This window comes from Oncorhynchus gorbuscha, linkage group LG10, assembly GCF_021184085.1.
Source record: "Oncorhynchus gorbuscha isolate QuinsamMale2020 ecotype Even-year linkage group LG10, OgorEven_v1.0, whole genome shotgun sequence".
NCBI classification, from domain to species: Eukaryota; Metazoa; Chordata; class Actinopteri; order Salmoniformes; family Salmonidae; genus Oncorhynchus; species Oncorhynchus gorbuscha.
The window spans coordinates 82,943,769-82,955,606 of record NC_060182.1 but is presented as its reverse complement, the minus strand read 5'-3'; the positions used below and the strand labels follow the sequence as shown (position 1 = coordinate 82,955,606).

Sequence of the window (11,838 nt, the reverse complement as noted above, 5' to 3'; positions counted from 1 at the left end):
CAAAGCATCCCTTTAATGTCAAAGCTTCAAGCCATAGTGGTTGGCTGGGCATGTAAAACAAGAGGATATTTTTGTTCATATTGGCTCAATATCAATCCCACATCTACTCTTGATAGTTAAGGGGAAGAACAGGTGCCTATATAGAAATCATACACATATTTCTCAAGAGAAAACGTTCAATTGTGCTTTAATAGTTCAACTGAGAGGACATTACATCATCATAACAGACTACTATGATATTAGCCAGGTATCCGGTATGTATCCTGTATACCCCTTGTTTGTGTTTCTGCAGGTCAACAAGCCTTTCCTGAGAAAACTGAAAGAATAATTATACTATTCTGCTATGTCATCCTGATTAACAAATGTTGATATGCTGATAAGGGCATTGGGCTAAAAATGGTGTACCAGCAGTTCTTGGCTGATAACCTTGTCCTTGTGCAAGTGTGGACTAGGCTATGCACTACTGTCCCCGCCTGTTGTACTGGGGAATCTAAATTCCAGAGGCTTAACCAACACTGGAAATAAATGACGTTGTTTCAACTAACTGGTTCCACAGCCTTAAATTATTATTATTATTTATTTATTTTTTACACTCAACTTTTCAGTCAAAGTGTTACCTGAACTTAACATTTTTAGTTGTCCCAAACTTAGCTCCAACATGAGAAAACGTAGGCAAAAATTCAGTCAAAAAGTAAATATCAGCTCTGTTAAAAATACAGTCAAAAAAAAGATTTTGCAAACTGATTAAGGAGTAATATTAAAACAGAATAATACACTCCATCAACAGTAGACAATTATATGGAAAAACCTCAAATGGCTTAAATAATAAATCAAATGAATGATGAGAGAAAGGTCAGATTACCTAATAATGACACAGATGTGGTGGCGTAGCAGGAAGGTCAGAATGCCATGAACCAAGAGGTTGCGAGTTCAAATCCCAGGTGAGGACATGTTGAATAATAATGACTGTATAAATGAATATGCACAATGTAATCATGTGTGTCAAATATGTATGTTATTTTTTTGTTCAGGTAACACTTGGACTGAAAAGTTGAGTAAACAAAAAAGGCTGTGGAGCCAGTTAATAAATCATAATTTGTGGGTGTTTATTTTTTTTACAGTGAATATCTGAGTGTAAACATTCTAGAATGTTCTACTTAGTTTTCAGTCTAGTAGTGAGCGATATGAGCGTCTCATGCAAAAGAATACCAGTAAACGACATTGCCATGGTAACCTGTGCCTTTGCCAGATTAAAACAGCCTCAAGCAGTCAGTAGAAATAAACATGGTGTCACACAGAGAGAGAAACGACAGTACAATGCCTGTGGTCCAATGTCACAGGCCTACTCTAGTAAACTGACAATGTACAGGGCTCTACAATGCTACAATTTTCAGGGCATATGTGCCTACATATTTTGCTGTGCTACCTGGAATTTTTAATTTGGTATTAAGGATTTTTGTAAGGTTTTCTTCCTTTCCCGCAGCCTCGGTAGTATGCAAAAGTGGTGGCACAGAAAGAAAGGACAAGGTAGAGCTTCTTCAGGAGATGAGCTTCAAAAGTAGCTATGATTCATAGTCTGTGTTTACACAAACAGACCATTTGGATTTTTTTTCTTCCACTAATTGGTCTTTTTACCAATCACATCAGATCTTTTCACATCAGATATTTTTCAGAGCTGGTCTGATTGGTCAAAAGACCAATTAGTGGAAAAAAAATATCTGAATTGGGCTGCCTGTGTAAACACAGCTATGTAGGCCCGATTTAGACTATATCTCAATCTTAAAAATGTTTTTTTTTCTGGGGCTCCTAAAACCTGTATTCTGTAATTGCTGTCAATTGTTATCACTAAAAGGGCCAATCTCTACTAACTACATACATTTTTGGACTTGATATAAACCCATTCAGTGTTTCCCTTTCATGCAGTTGTGCACCAACACTGCAATTACATTTTTTAATTCTGTGTAAACTTAAAACGAATACAACCAGATATAAAATATGTAGAAAAGATCATGGGGCAATATTTTTTTTTAAATCAGATCATTTTTGAGGACTAACAATCACCAAAATCAAAACTAGACAGTCAGGGAGAATCTAAAGTTCCCCAAATGTCATGGCATGTGGCCCCCATTGATTTTATAATGTTTTAGTCACTCAGATAGCATAAACACACATAAGCATGGCAAAATGTGTAGAATTGCAGCAAATTAGCTTTAAAACAAAAATGTATAGAATTGCAGGACTCCGATTCCAATTTACGCTGAGGTTCCGATTTTTCACTTTGAATTGTATGCAAAAAATATTTATTTAAAAAGTTTAACAAACCATACACCTCTATGCACAAACGACAAACAATTTACACAGTAAATAAAATTTACTTTGTATCTGCACAATCCTTCCAGTAAATGTGTTTTTGGCAAATTAGCAAATTGTTAAAAGTAGTCATTGTGCATAGAATTGTATGGTTTGTTAAACTGAAATCAAATGGTTTTTCTTTGGCATACATTTTAAAGTGAAAGATATGAATCTCAGCGTAATTCCATTACCATGGAACTTGCCCTCAGGTGAATGAAACTTCATCTTTTGTAAAAATGAAACAAGAAGTTATTTTTAGTTTTTAACAGTATTAGGCTGCTATGTCCTTCACATTGGCATACTGATTGCTTTAAATAGCCATGGTAGTAGTGTCAAAGCTCAGTTAGCATGACATATGTGGACATTTTAGGAGTCATGCTTATTCATCATTCCTCTCTCCAGCTGCCTCGCTCCCTTCCCTCTTCGTCTCCTACTCACCCTCTCAAGTCAAGCCTTCTCTACTCACTCACCCTAACTTCCTCTCTCGCTCTCCACTTTCTCTGTCAACTTTTAAACCCTATTCCTCTCAGAGGAGGCTGGTGGGAGGAACTATAGGAGGACGGGCTGATTGTAAAGACTGGAATGGAATAAATGGAACGGTATCAAACATCAACATGTGGAACCACGTTTGCCTCCATTCCAATGAATCTATTCCAGCAATTACAATGAGCCCATCCTCCTATAGCGCATGCCACCAGCCTCCTCTGATATCCTCCCTCTCGCTCTCACTTTGTCAACTGCTCTTCTTGCAGCTCCTCGCAAAGGGCAAAGAAATCCGAGACTCAACCACAATCACAACAGTTCAAAGTCAGTTTTGGCAGCAAGAAACTTTACTTTCCAACAGCACATCTGCTCTGAAGGGAAATAAATGGGCACTGAGTGTGCCTGCCTTTCACAGATCAAAATCAAATCAAATCAAATTTTATTTGTCACATACACATGGTTAGCAGATGTTAATGCGAGTGTAGCGAAATGCTTGTGCTTCTAGTTCCGACAATGCAGTGATAACCAACAAGTAATCTAACTAACAATTCCAAAAAAAACTACTGTCTTATACACAGTGTAAGGGGATAAGGAACATGTACATAAGGATATATGAATGAGTGATGGTACAGAGCAGCATACAGTAGATGGTATCGAGTACAGTATATACATATGAGATGAGTGTGTAGACAAAGTAAACAAAGTGGCATAGTTAAAGTGGCTAGTGATACATGTGTTACATAAGGATGCAGTCGATGTTGTAGAGTACAGTATATACATATGCATATGAGATGAATAATGTAGGGTAAGTAACATTATATAAGGTAGCATTGTTTAAAGTGGCTAGTGATATATTTACATCATTTCCATCAATTCCCATTATTAAAATGGCTGGAGTTGGGTCAGTGTCAATGACAGTGTGTTGGCAGCAGCCACTCAATGTTAGTGGTGGCTATTTAACAGTCTGATGGCCTTGAGATAGAAGCTGTTTTTCAGTCTCTCGGTCCCAGCTTTGATGCACCTGTACTGACCTCGCCTTCTGGATGATAGCGGGGTGAACAGGCAGTGGTTCGGGTGGTTGATGTCCTTGATGATCTTTATGGCCTTCCTGTAACAACGGGTGGTGTAGGTGTCCTGGAGGGCAGGTAGTTTGCCCCCGGTGATGCGTTGTGCAGTCCTCACTACCCTCTGGAGTGCCTTACGGTTGAGGGCGGAGCAGTTGCCACCAGGCGGTGATACAGCCCGCCAGGATGCTCTCGATTGTGCATCTGTAGAAGTTTGTGAGTGCTTTTGGTGACAAGCCGAATTTTTTCAGCCTCCTGAGGTTGAATAGGCGCTGCTGCGCCTTCTTCACGACGCTGTCAGTGTGAGTGGACCAATTCAGTTTGTCTGTGATGTGTATGCCGAGGAACTTAAAACTTGCTACCCTCTCCACTACTGTTCCATCGATGTGGATAGGGGGTGTTCCCTCTGCTGTTTCCTGAAGTCCACAATCATCTCCTTAGTTTTGTTGACGTTGAGTGTGAGGTTATTTTCCTGACACCACACTCCAAGGGCCCTCACCTCCTCCCTGTAGGCCGTCTCGTCGTTGTTGGTAATCAAGCCTACCACTGTTGTGTCGTCCGCAAACTTGATGATTGAGTTGGAGGCGTGCGTGGCCACGCAGTCGTGGGTGAACAGGGAGTACAGGAGAGGGCTCAGAACGCACCCTTGTGGGGCCCCCGTGTTGAGGATCAGCGGGGAGGAGATGTTGTTGCCTACCCTCACCACCTGGGGGCGGCCCGTCAGGAAGTCCAGTACCCAGTTGCACAGGGCGGGGTCGAGACCCAGGGTCTCGAGCTTGATGACGAGCTTGGAGGGTACTATGGTGTTGAATGCCGAGCTGTAGTCGATGAACAGCATTCTCACATAGGTATTCCTCTTGTCCAGGTGGGTTAGGGCAGTGTGCAGTGTGGTTGAGATTGCATCGTCTGTGGACCTATTTGGGCGGTAAGCAAATTGGAGTGGGTCTAGGGTGTCAGGTAGGGTGGAGGTGATATGGTCCTTGACTAGTCTCTCAAAGCACTTCATGATGACAGAAGTGAGTGCTACAGGGCGGTAGTCGTTTAGCTCAGTTACCTTAGCTTTCTTGGGAACAGGAACAATGGTGGCCCTCTTGAAGCATGTGGGAACAGCAGACTGGTATAGGGATTGATTGAATATGTCCGTAAACACACCGGCCAGCTGGTCTGCGCATGCTCGGAGGGCGCGGCTGGGGATGCCGTCTGGGCCTGCAGCCTTGCGAGGGTTAACACGTTTAAATGTCTTACTCACCTCGGCTGCAGTGAAGGAGAGACTGCATGTTTCCGTTGCAGGCCGTGTCAGTGGCACTGTATTGTCCTCAAAGCGGGCAAAAAGTTATTTAGTCTGCCTGGGAGCAAGACATCCTGGTCCGTGACTGGGCTGGATTTCATCTTGTAGTCCGTGATTGACTGTAGACCCTGCCACATGCCTCTCGTGTCTGAGCCATTGAATTGAGATTCCACTTTGTCTCTGTACTGACGCTTAGCTTGTTTGATAGCCTTACGGAGGGAATAGCTGCACTGTTTGTATTCAGTCATGTTGCCAGACACCTTGCCCTGATTAAAAGCAGTGGTTCGCGCTTTCAGTTTCACGCGAATGCTGCCATCAATCCACGGTTTCTGGTTAGGGAATGTTTTTATCGTTGCTATGGGAACGACATCTTGGACGACGCACGTTCTAATGAACTCGCACACCGAATCAGCGTATTCGTCAATATTCCCATCTGACGCAATATGAAACATGTCCCAGTCCACGTGATGGAAGCAGTCTTGGAGTGTAGAGTCAGCTTGTTCTGACCAGCGTTGGACAGACCTCAGCGTGGGAGCCTCTTGTTTTAATTTCTGTCTGTAGGCAGGGATCAGCAAAATGGAGTCGTGGTCAGCTTTTCCGAAAGGGGGGCGGGGCAGGGCCTTATATGCGTCGCGGAAGTTAGAGTAACAATGATCCAAGGTTTTACCACCCCTGGTTGCGCAATCGATATGCTGATAAAATTTAGGGAGTCTTGTTTTCAGATTGGCTTTGTTAAAATCCCCAGCTACAATGAATGCAGCCTCCGGATAAATGTTTTCCAGTTTGCAAAGAGTTAAATAAAGTTCGTTCAGAGCCATCGATGTGTCTGCTTGGGGGGGGATATATACGGCTGTGATTATAATCGAAGAGAATTCTCTTGGAAGATAATGCGGTCTACATTTGATTGTGAGGAATTCTAAATCAGGTGAACAGAAGGATTTGAGTTCCTGTATGTTTTCTTCATCACACCATGTCCCGTTAGTCATGAGGCATACGCCCCCTCCACTCTTCTTACCAGAGAGATGTTTGTTTCTGTCGGCGCGATGCGTGGAGAAACCCGTTGGCTGTACCGCCCTGGATAGCGTTTTCCTAGTAAGCCATGTCTCCGTAAAGCAGAGAACGTTGCAGTCTCTGATGTCCCTCTGGAATGCCACCCTTGCTCGGATTTCATCAACCTTGTTGTCGAGAGACTGGACATTGGCAAGAAGAATACTGGGAAGTGGTGCGCGATGTGCCCTTTTTCGGAGTCTGACCAGAACACCGCCGCGTTTCCCTTCTTTTTCGGAGTCGTTTCCTTGGGTCGCTGCATGCGATCCATTCCGTTGTCCTGTTTGTAAGGCAGAACACAGGATCCGCGTCGCGGAAAACATATTCTTGGTCGTACTGATGGTGAGTTGACGCTGATCTTATATTCAGTAGTTCTTCTCGACTGTATGTAATGAAACCTAAGATGACCTGGGGTACTAATGTAAGAAATAACACGTAAAAAAAACAAAAAACTGCATAGTTTCCTAGGAACGCGAAGCGAGGCGGCCATCTCAGTCGGCGCCAGACACAGCAGCACTACTGTATACATGTGCCAGTTGAAATACAGTTGATGCTGCCACACAATTTAGGCTTATTCCAGGTAATATTGGGGACGGAGGATAAATAAGACACAGTGGGACAGCTGCTTGTATGGTTATGGGTGTATTCCAAACGGTCCTATGGGCCCTGGCCATTTGAGATGGACCCTATGGCCTAGCCAAGAGCTCGGTGCAGGGCCAAGGAGGACAGCTGTCACAGCACCCTGTCACGGCCTGTCGTTATGCTGTCTTCCTGTTCTTAACATTCAGGCTATAGGCTGACAACAGTGGCTGGGGGAGTGAGAATAGAGAATGGGAGTCTCCTAAATCCTTTTAACAACATGCATGTAGTAGTGACCTACACTGAGATTATAAATCAAAAATCGAATGCAAAAGGTAACGTCTTACAGGAATCACTTTGGTACATACGAGAACAGTGGCTGGGGGGTGACAACAGAGAATGGGAGGCTTTTAATCATTCAACAGCATTCAGGGACTGACCAACAAATATATAAACTCAGCAAAAAAAAGAAACGTTCTCTCACTGTCAACAGCGTTTATTTTCAGCAAACTTAACATATGTAAATATTTGTATTAACATAACAAGATTCAACAACAGACATAAACTGAACAAGTTCCACAGACATGTGACTAACAGAAATTGAATAATGTGTCCCTGAACAAAGGAGAGGTCAAAATCAAAAAAGTGTGTGTGGCCACCAGCTGCATTAATTACTGCAATGCATCTCCTCACGGAGTACACCAGATTTGCCAGTTCTTGCTGTGAGATGTTACCCCACTCTTCCACCAAGGCACCTGCAAGTTCCCAGACATTTCTGGGGGGAATGGCCCTCACCCTCTGATCCAGCAGGTCCCAGACGTGCTCAATGGGATTGAGATCTGGGCTCTTCGCTGGCCATGGCAGAACATTGACAGGCCTGTCTTGCAGGAAATCACGCACAGAACGAGCAGTATGGCAGGTAGCATTCTCATGCTGGAGGGTCATGTCAGGATGAGCCTGCGGAAGGGTACCACATGAGGGAGGAGGATGTCTCCCCTGTAACGCACAGCACTGAGATTGCCAGTCTGATGATGCTGTGACACACCGCCCCAGACCGTGACTGACCCTCCACCTCCAAATTGATCCTGCTCCAGAGTACAGGCCTCGGTGTAATGCTCATTCCTTCGACGATAAACGTGAATCTGACCATCACCGTGACTCATCAGTGAAGAGCGATTTTTGCCAGTCCTGTCTGGTCCAGCGACGGTGGGTTTATGCCCATAGGCGACGTTATTGCCGGCGATGTCTAGCGAGGACCTGCCTTACAACAGGCCTACAAGCCCTCAGTCCAGTCTCTCTCAGCCTATTGCGGACAGTCTGAGCACTGATGGAGGGATTGTGCAACTCGGGCAGTTGTTGTTGCCATCCTGTACCTGTCCTGCAGGTGTGAGGTTCAGATGTAACGATCCTGTGCAGGTGTTGTTACACGTGGTCTGCCACTGCGAGGACGATCAGCTGTCCGTCCTGTCTCCCTATAGTGCTGTCTCCGGCATCTCACAGTACGGACATTGCAATTTATTGCCCTGGCCACATCGGCAGTCCTCGTGCCTCTTTGCAGCATGCCTAAGGCACGTTCATGCAGATGAGCAGGGACCCTGGGCATCTTTCTTTTGGTGTTATACAGAGAGTCAGTAGAAAGACCTCTTTAGTGTCCTAAGTTTTCATAACTGTGACCTTAATTGCCTACAGTCTGTAAGCTGTTAGTTTCTTAACGACCGTTCCACAGGTGCATGTTCATGGATTGTTTATGGTTCATTGAACAAGCATCGGAAACCGTGTTTAAACCCTTTACAATGAAGATCTGTGAAGTTATTTGGATTTTTACAAATTATCTTTGAAAGACAGGGTCCTGAAAAAGGGACATTTCTTTATTTTCTGAGTTTATAAAGGTGTTGTAGAAAGGAATCACTTGGGTGATATTAAACATCACTGTTGGTGTCTGGGATTTGGGACAGCCTAAATGTGACATTCAAATCCCAATTAAACAGTGTGCAGGCTAAACTCCAACTCTCTTCTTCCACTCAAATGGACAAAGGCTTTGACCCCCTTTCAGTGGTTTTGGCCACTAGCATGCCATGTTATTGTTCACTAGCTCTGGCCCTTGACACTGTTTGAAAGGTTGCCAAGAATCCTCCACCAACACAATCAAGTATGCATCCATTAGGACCAACCAGACCAAATGAGGCATCAGTGAATCAAAGTTCCAAACCCTAAACTACCCTACTGTAAGTCACAAATTGGAGGGGTGATAGTTCCCTCTAAAAATCAACATTTATTGATTGTTGTAAGACCCTCCATTTGGCTGGATCTCCACAACCAACATACAGTTGGTTATTGTCCTGTTGAAAGGTGAATGTCTCCCAGTGTCTGTTAGAAAGCAGACTGAACCAAGTTCTGCTCTAGGATTTTGCCTGTGATTAGCTCTATTACGCTGCCAAAGGTGCTTCAACAAAGTTCTGAGTAAAGAATATTTTTTCTCATGGTCAGAGTCCTTCAGGTGCCTTTTGGAAAACTCCAAGTGGGCTGTCATGTGCCTTTTACTGAGGAGTGGCTTCCCTCTGGCCACCCTACCATAAAGGTAAACTGGTGGAGTGTTGCAGAGATGGGAGAACCTTCCAGAAGAACAACCATCTCCAGAGAGTAACTCTGGAGCTCTGTCAGTGGCCATCAGGTTCTTGGTTACCTTCCTGACCAAGTCCCTTCTCCATTTAAGAATGAAGGAGGCCATTGTATTCTTGGGGACCTTGCTGCAGACATTTGTTGTGTACCCTTCCCCAGATGTGTGCCTCGACACAATCCTGTCTTGCAGCCCTTCGAACAATTCCTTCCAAGCCACGAGTTCATTTTTGCTCTGACATACACTGTCAACTGTGGGACCTTATATAGACAGGTGTGTGCCTTCCCAAATCATGTCCAATCAATTGAATTTACCACAGGTGAACTCCAATCAAGTTGTAGAAAGGATGATCAATGGAAACAGGATACACCTGAGCTCAATTGAGTCTCATAGCAAAGGGTCTGAATACTTATGTAAATAAGGTATTTACATTTTCTTGTTTTAATAAATTAGCAATAATTTTTAAAACCCTGTTTTCACTTTGTCATTATGGGGTATTGTGTGTAGATTGATGAGGAATTTTGTTAAATTAATCAATTTTAGAATAAGGCTGTAACGTAACAAAATGTGGAAAAAGGAGTCTGAATACATTCCGGATGCACTGTGGGGTTGCTACAACCTAGCCTAAAAATTCAAGTTTATAATGTAGGTCCACAGGTCAAGATACAAATTGGAGTAATCAAGGTGTGTTGGTTAGCCTTAGCCAGCTAGCTATCAAGGTGTGTTGGTTAGCCTTAGCCAGCTAGCTATCAAGGTGTGTTGGTTAGCCTTAGCCAGCTAGCTATCAAGGTGTGTTGGTTAGCCTTAGCCAGCAAACAAACATAAATATCATTCCTCTCTGATTGAGCCGGGTGTTTGAGTAGGCTAAATTAGCTAGCTAAGTAAGTGAAAAAAATAATGAAATATGGAGCTCTCTTGCAGCTGCTTCAACTTAATTTTTGAAGAAATTAATTTGTTCAAAGGCCAAAAACTGGCCTCCCTCTCTGAGTGAACTACTCATCACATTTTATGCACTGCAGTACTAGCTGTATTCTCTGATCCTTTGATTGGATGGGCAACATGTCAGTTTATGCTGCTAGAGCTCTGATAGGTTGGAGGACGTCATTTGAAAGTCATCATAATTACTGTGCAAGTCTATGGAAGGGTGTGAGAATCATGAGCCTCCTAGGTTTTGTATTGAAGTCAATGTACCCAGAGGAGGACAGAAAATACCTGGTAACGTGAATGTATAGTACAGCTGTATCTAAAAAAGTATAATTTTCTAAATGTTTCAATAGGATGGTCCTCCCCTTACTCCTCTGAGGAGCCTCCACGGGTTTAAATATCACTCTATTCAACAATCTGTCTTGTAGAGACTTTCATTTTTTTATAGCAACTTCTTTCAGACTGAGAGCATGGAGTAACCATGGTAACAGTCTGATGTTTTGACAAGCTGGCCACCAATCCAAGATTGTTGAACATTATAAAAAGGGCTTTATTCATCCTGACTTCCCTCAGGGAAGCTTGTTGCTTTAAACTAGCTAATCAAGTCCACTGTACTGGCTAGTTTGCAGGATAGCTAGAAAGCAGTTGACACTCACTGGCAACAACAGTTCACTTTAAAACAATTTCCCAGACCAACTGAACTAGCTAGCTTTTCAGCTAGGTCTGTCAAGCTATCTAGGGAGCCAACTGAATCACGCCATCAAACTGGCTAACAGTCGTGGTTTTGCAGTGTACTGTAGCAGACGAGCCCATTCATTTCCCTTGTCCAAGAAACCTATCGTAGAATGTGATTATCAAACTAGTACGTTAAGGTCTCTCGCTCCTTAGTATATAGAAATGGGAAACAACCTGCAACAATAGTGTTTTTGAAAGGGAAAATTATAACACACACTTGCTAGGAAGCTAACCAGCTAGCTTGGCTCGCAAATATTAAAGCGACGTTCGCGCCGCAATGCAGGAGTGACAGGTAAAGCTTTAGCTAAATGGCAAGCATAATGACTAGTAATATCAAACAGTAATTGCATGCACATAATTGCTAATAACTTGCTTTATAAACTAAGTTACCTTGTAATTGAGTGCAGTAGCTTGTTCCTCTCCTGTCAAACTGGAATTCAAGCCTCTTGCACAAGGTAGGGGAGCAAAACCTAACTTGGATGTTGATTTGGGCGAGCCACGAATGTAACATATTTTTTCTAACAATTTCATTGGATCACAAACATTCTACACCCACGTAAACAATGTTATCTTTCTTGATTTGTATTGGTTGTTGGTAAGTGTGCGCTTCTTCATTTCTCTGCCTATTGGCACATCTTTGACGGGTTCTTCGTACGGATTGGTCAAAATGATCAGATTTCGCGAATGGCAGTTTGGCTTCGGAACGTCAACATAAAAACCATCCCTTCGTGGTTTGTGATTGGACGTTT

At 43.3% G+C, this 11,838-nt stretch overlaps 1 protein-coding gene across 1 annotated transcript in view; it reads right to left on the bottom strand.

Moving 5' to 3' along the window:
* Positions 1-11,626, bottom strand: part of LOC124046657 (actin-histidine N-methyltransferase-like) — a 53,590-nt gene extending 41,964 nt beyond the window's left edge. Inside the window, exon 1 of the mRNA XM_046367282.1 lies at positions 11,480-11,626. The gene's annotated coding sequence lies outside the window, so the exon portion shown is untranslated. The remainder of the gene's footprint in view (positions 1-11,479) is intronic.
* Positions 11,627-11,838: the final 212 nt, after the last annotated feature.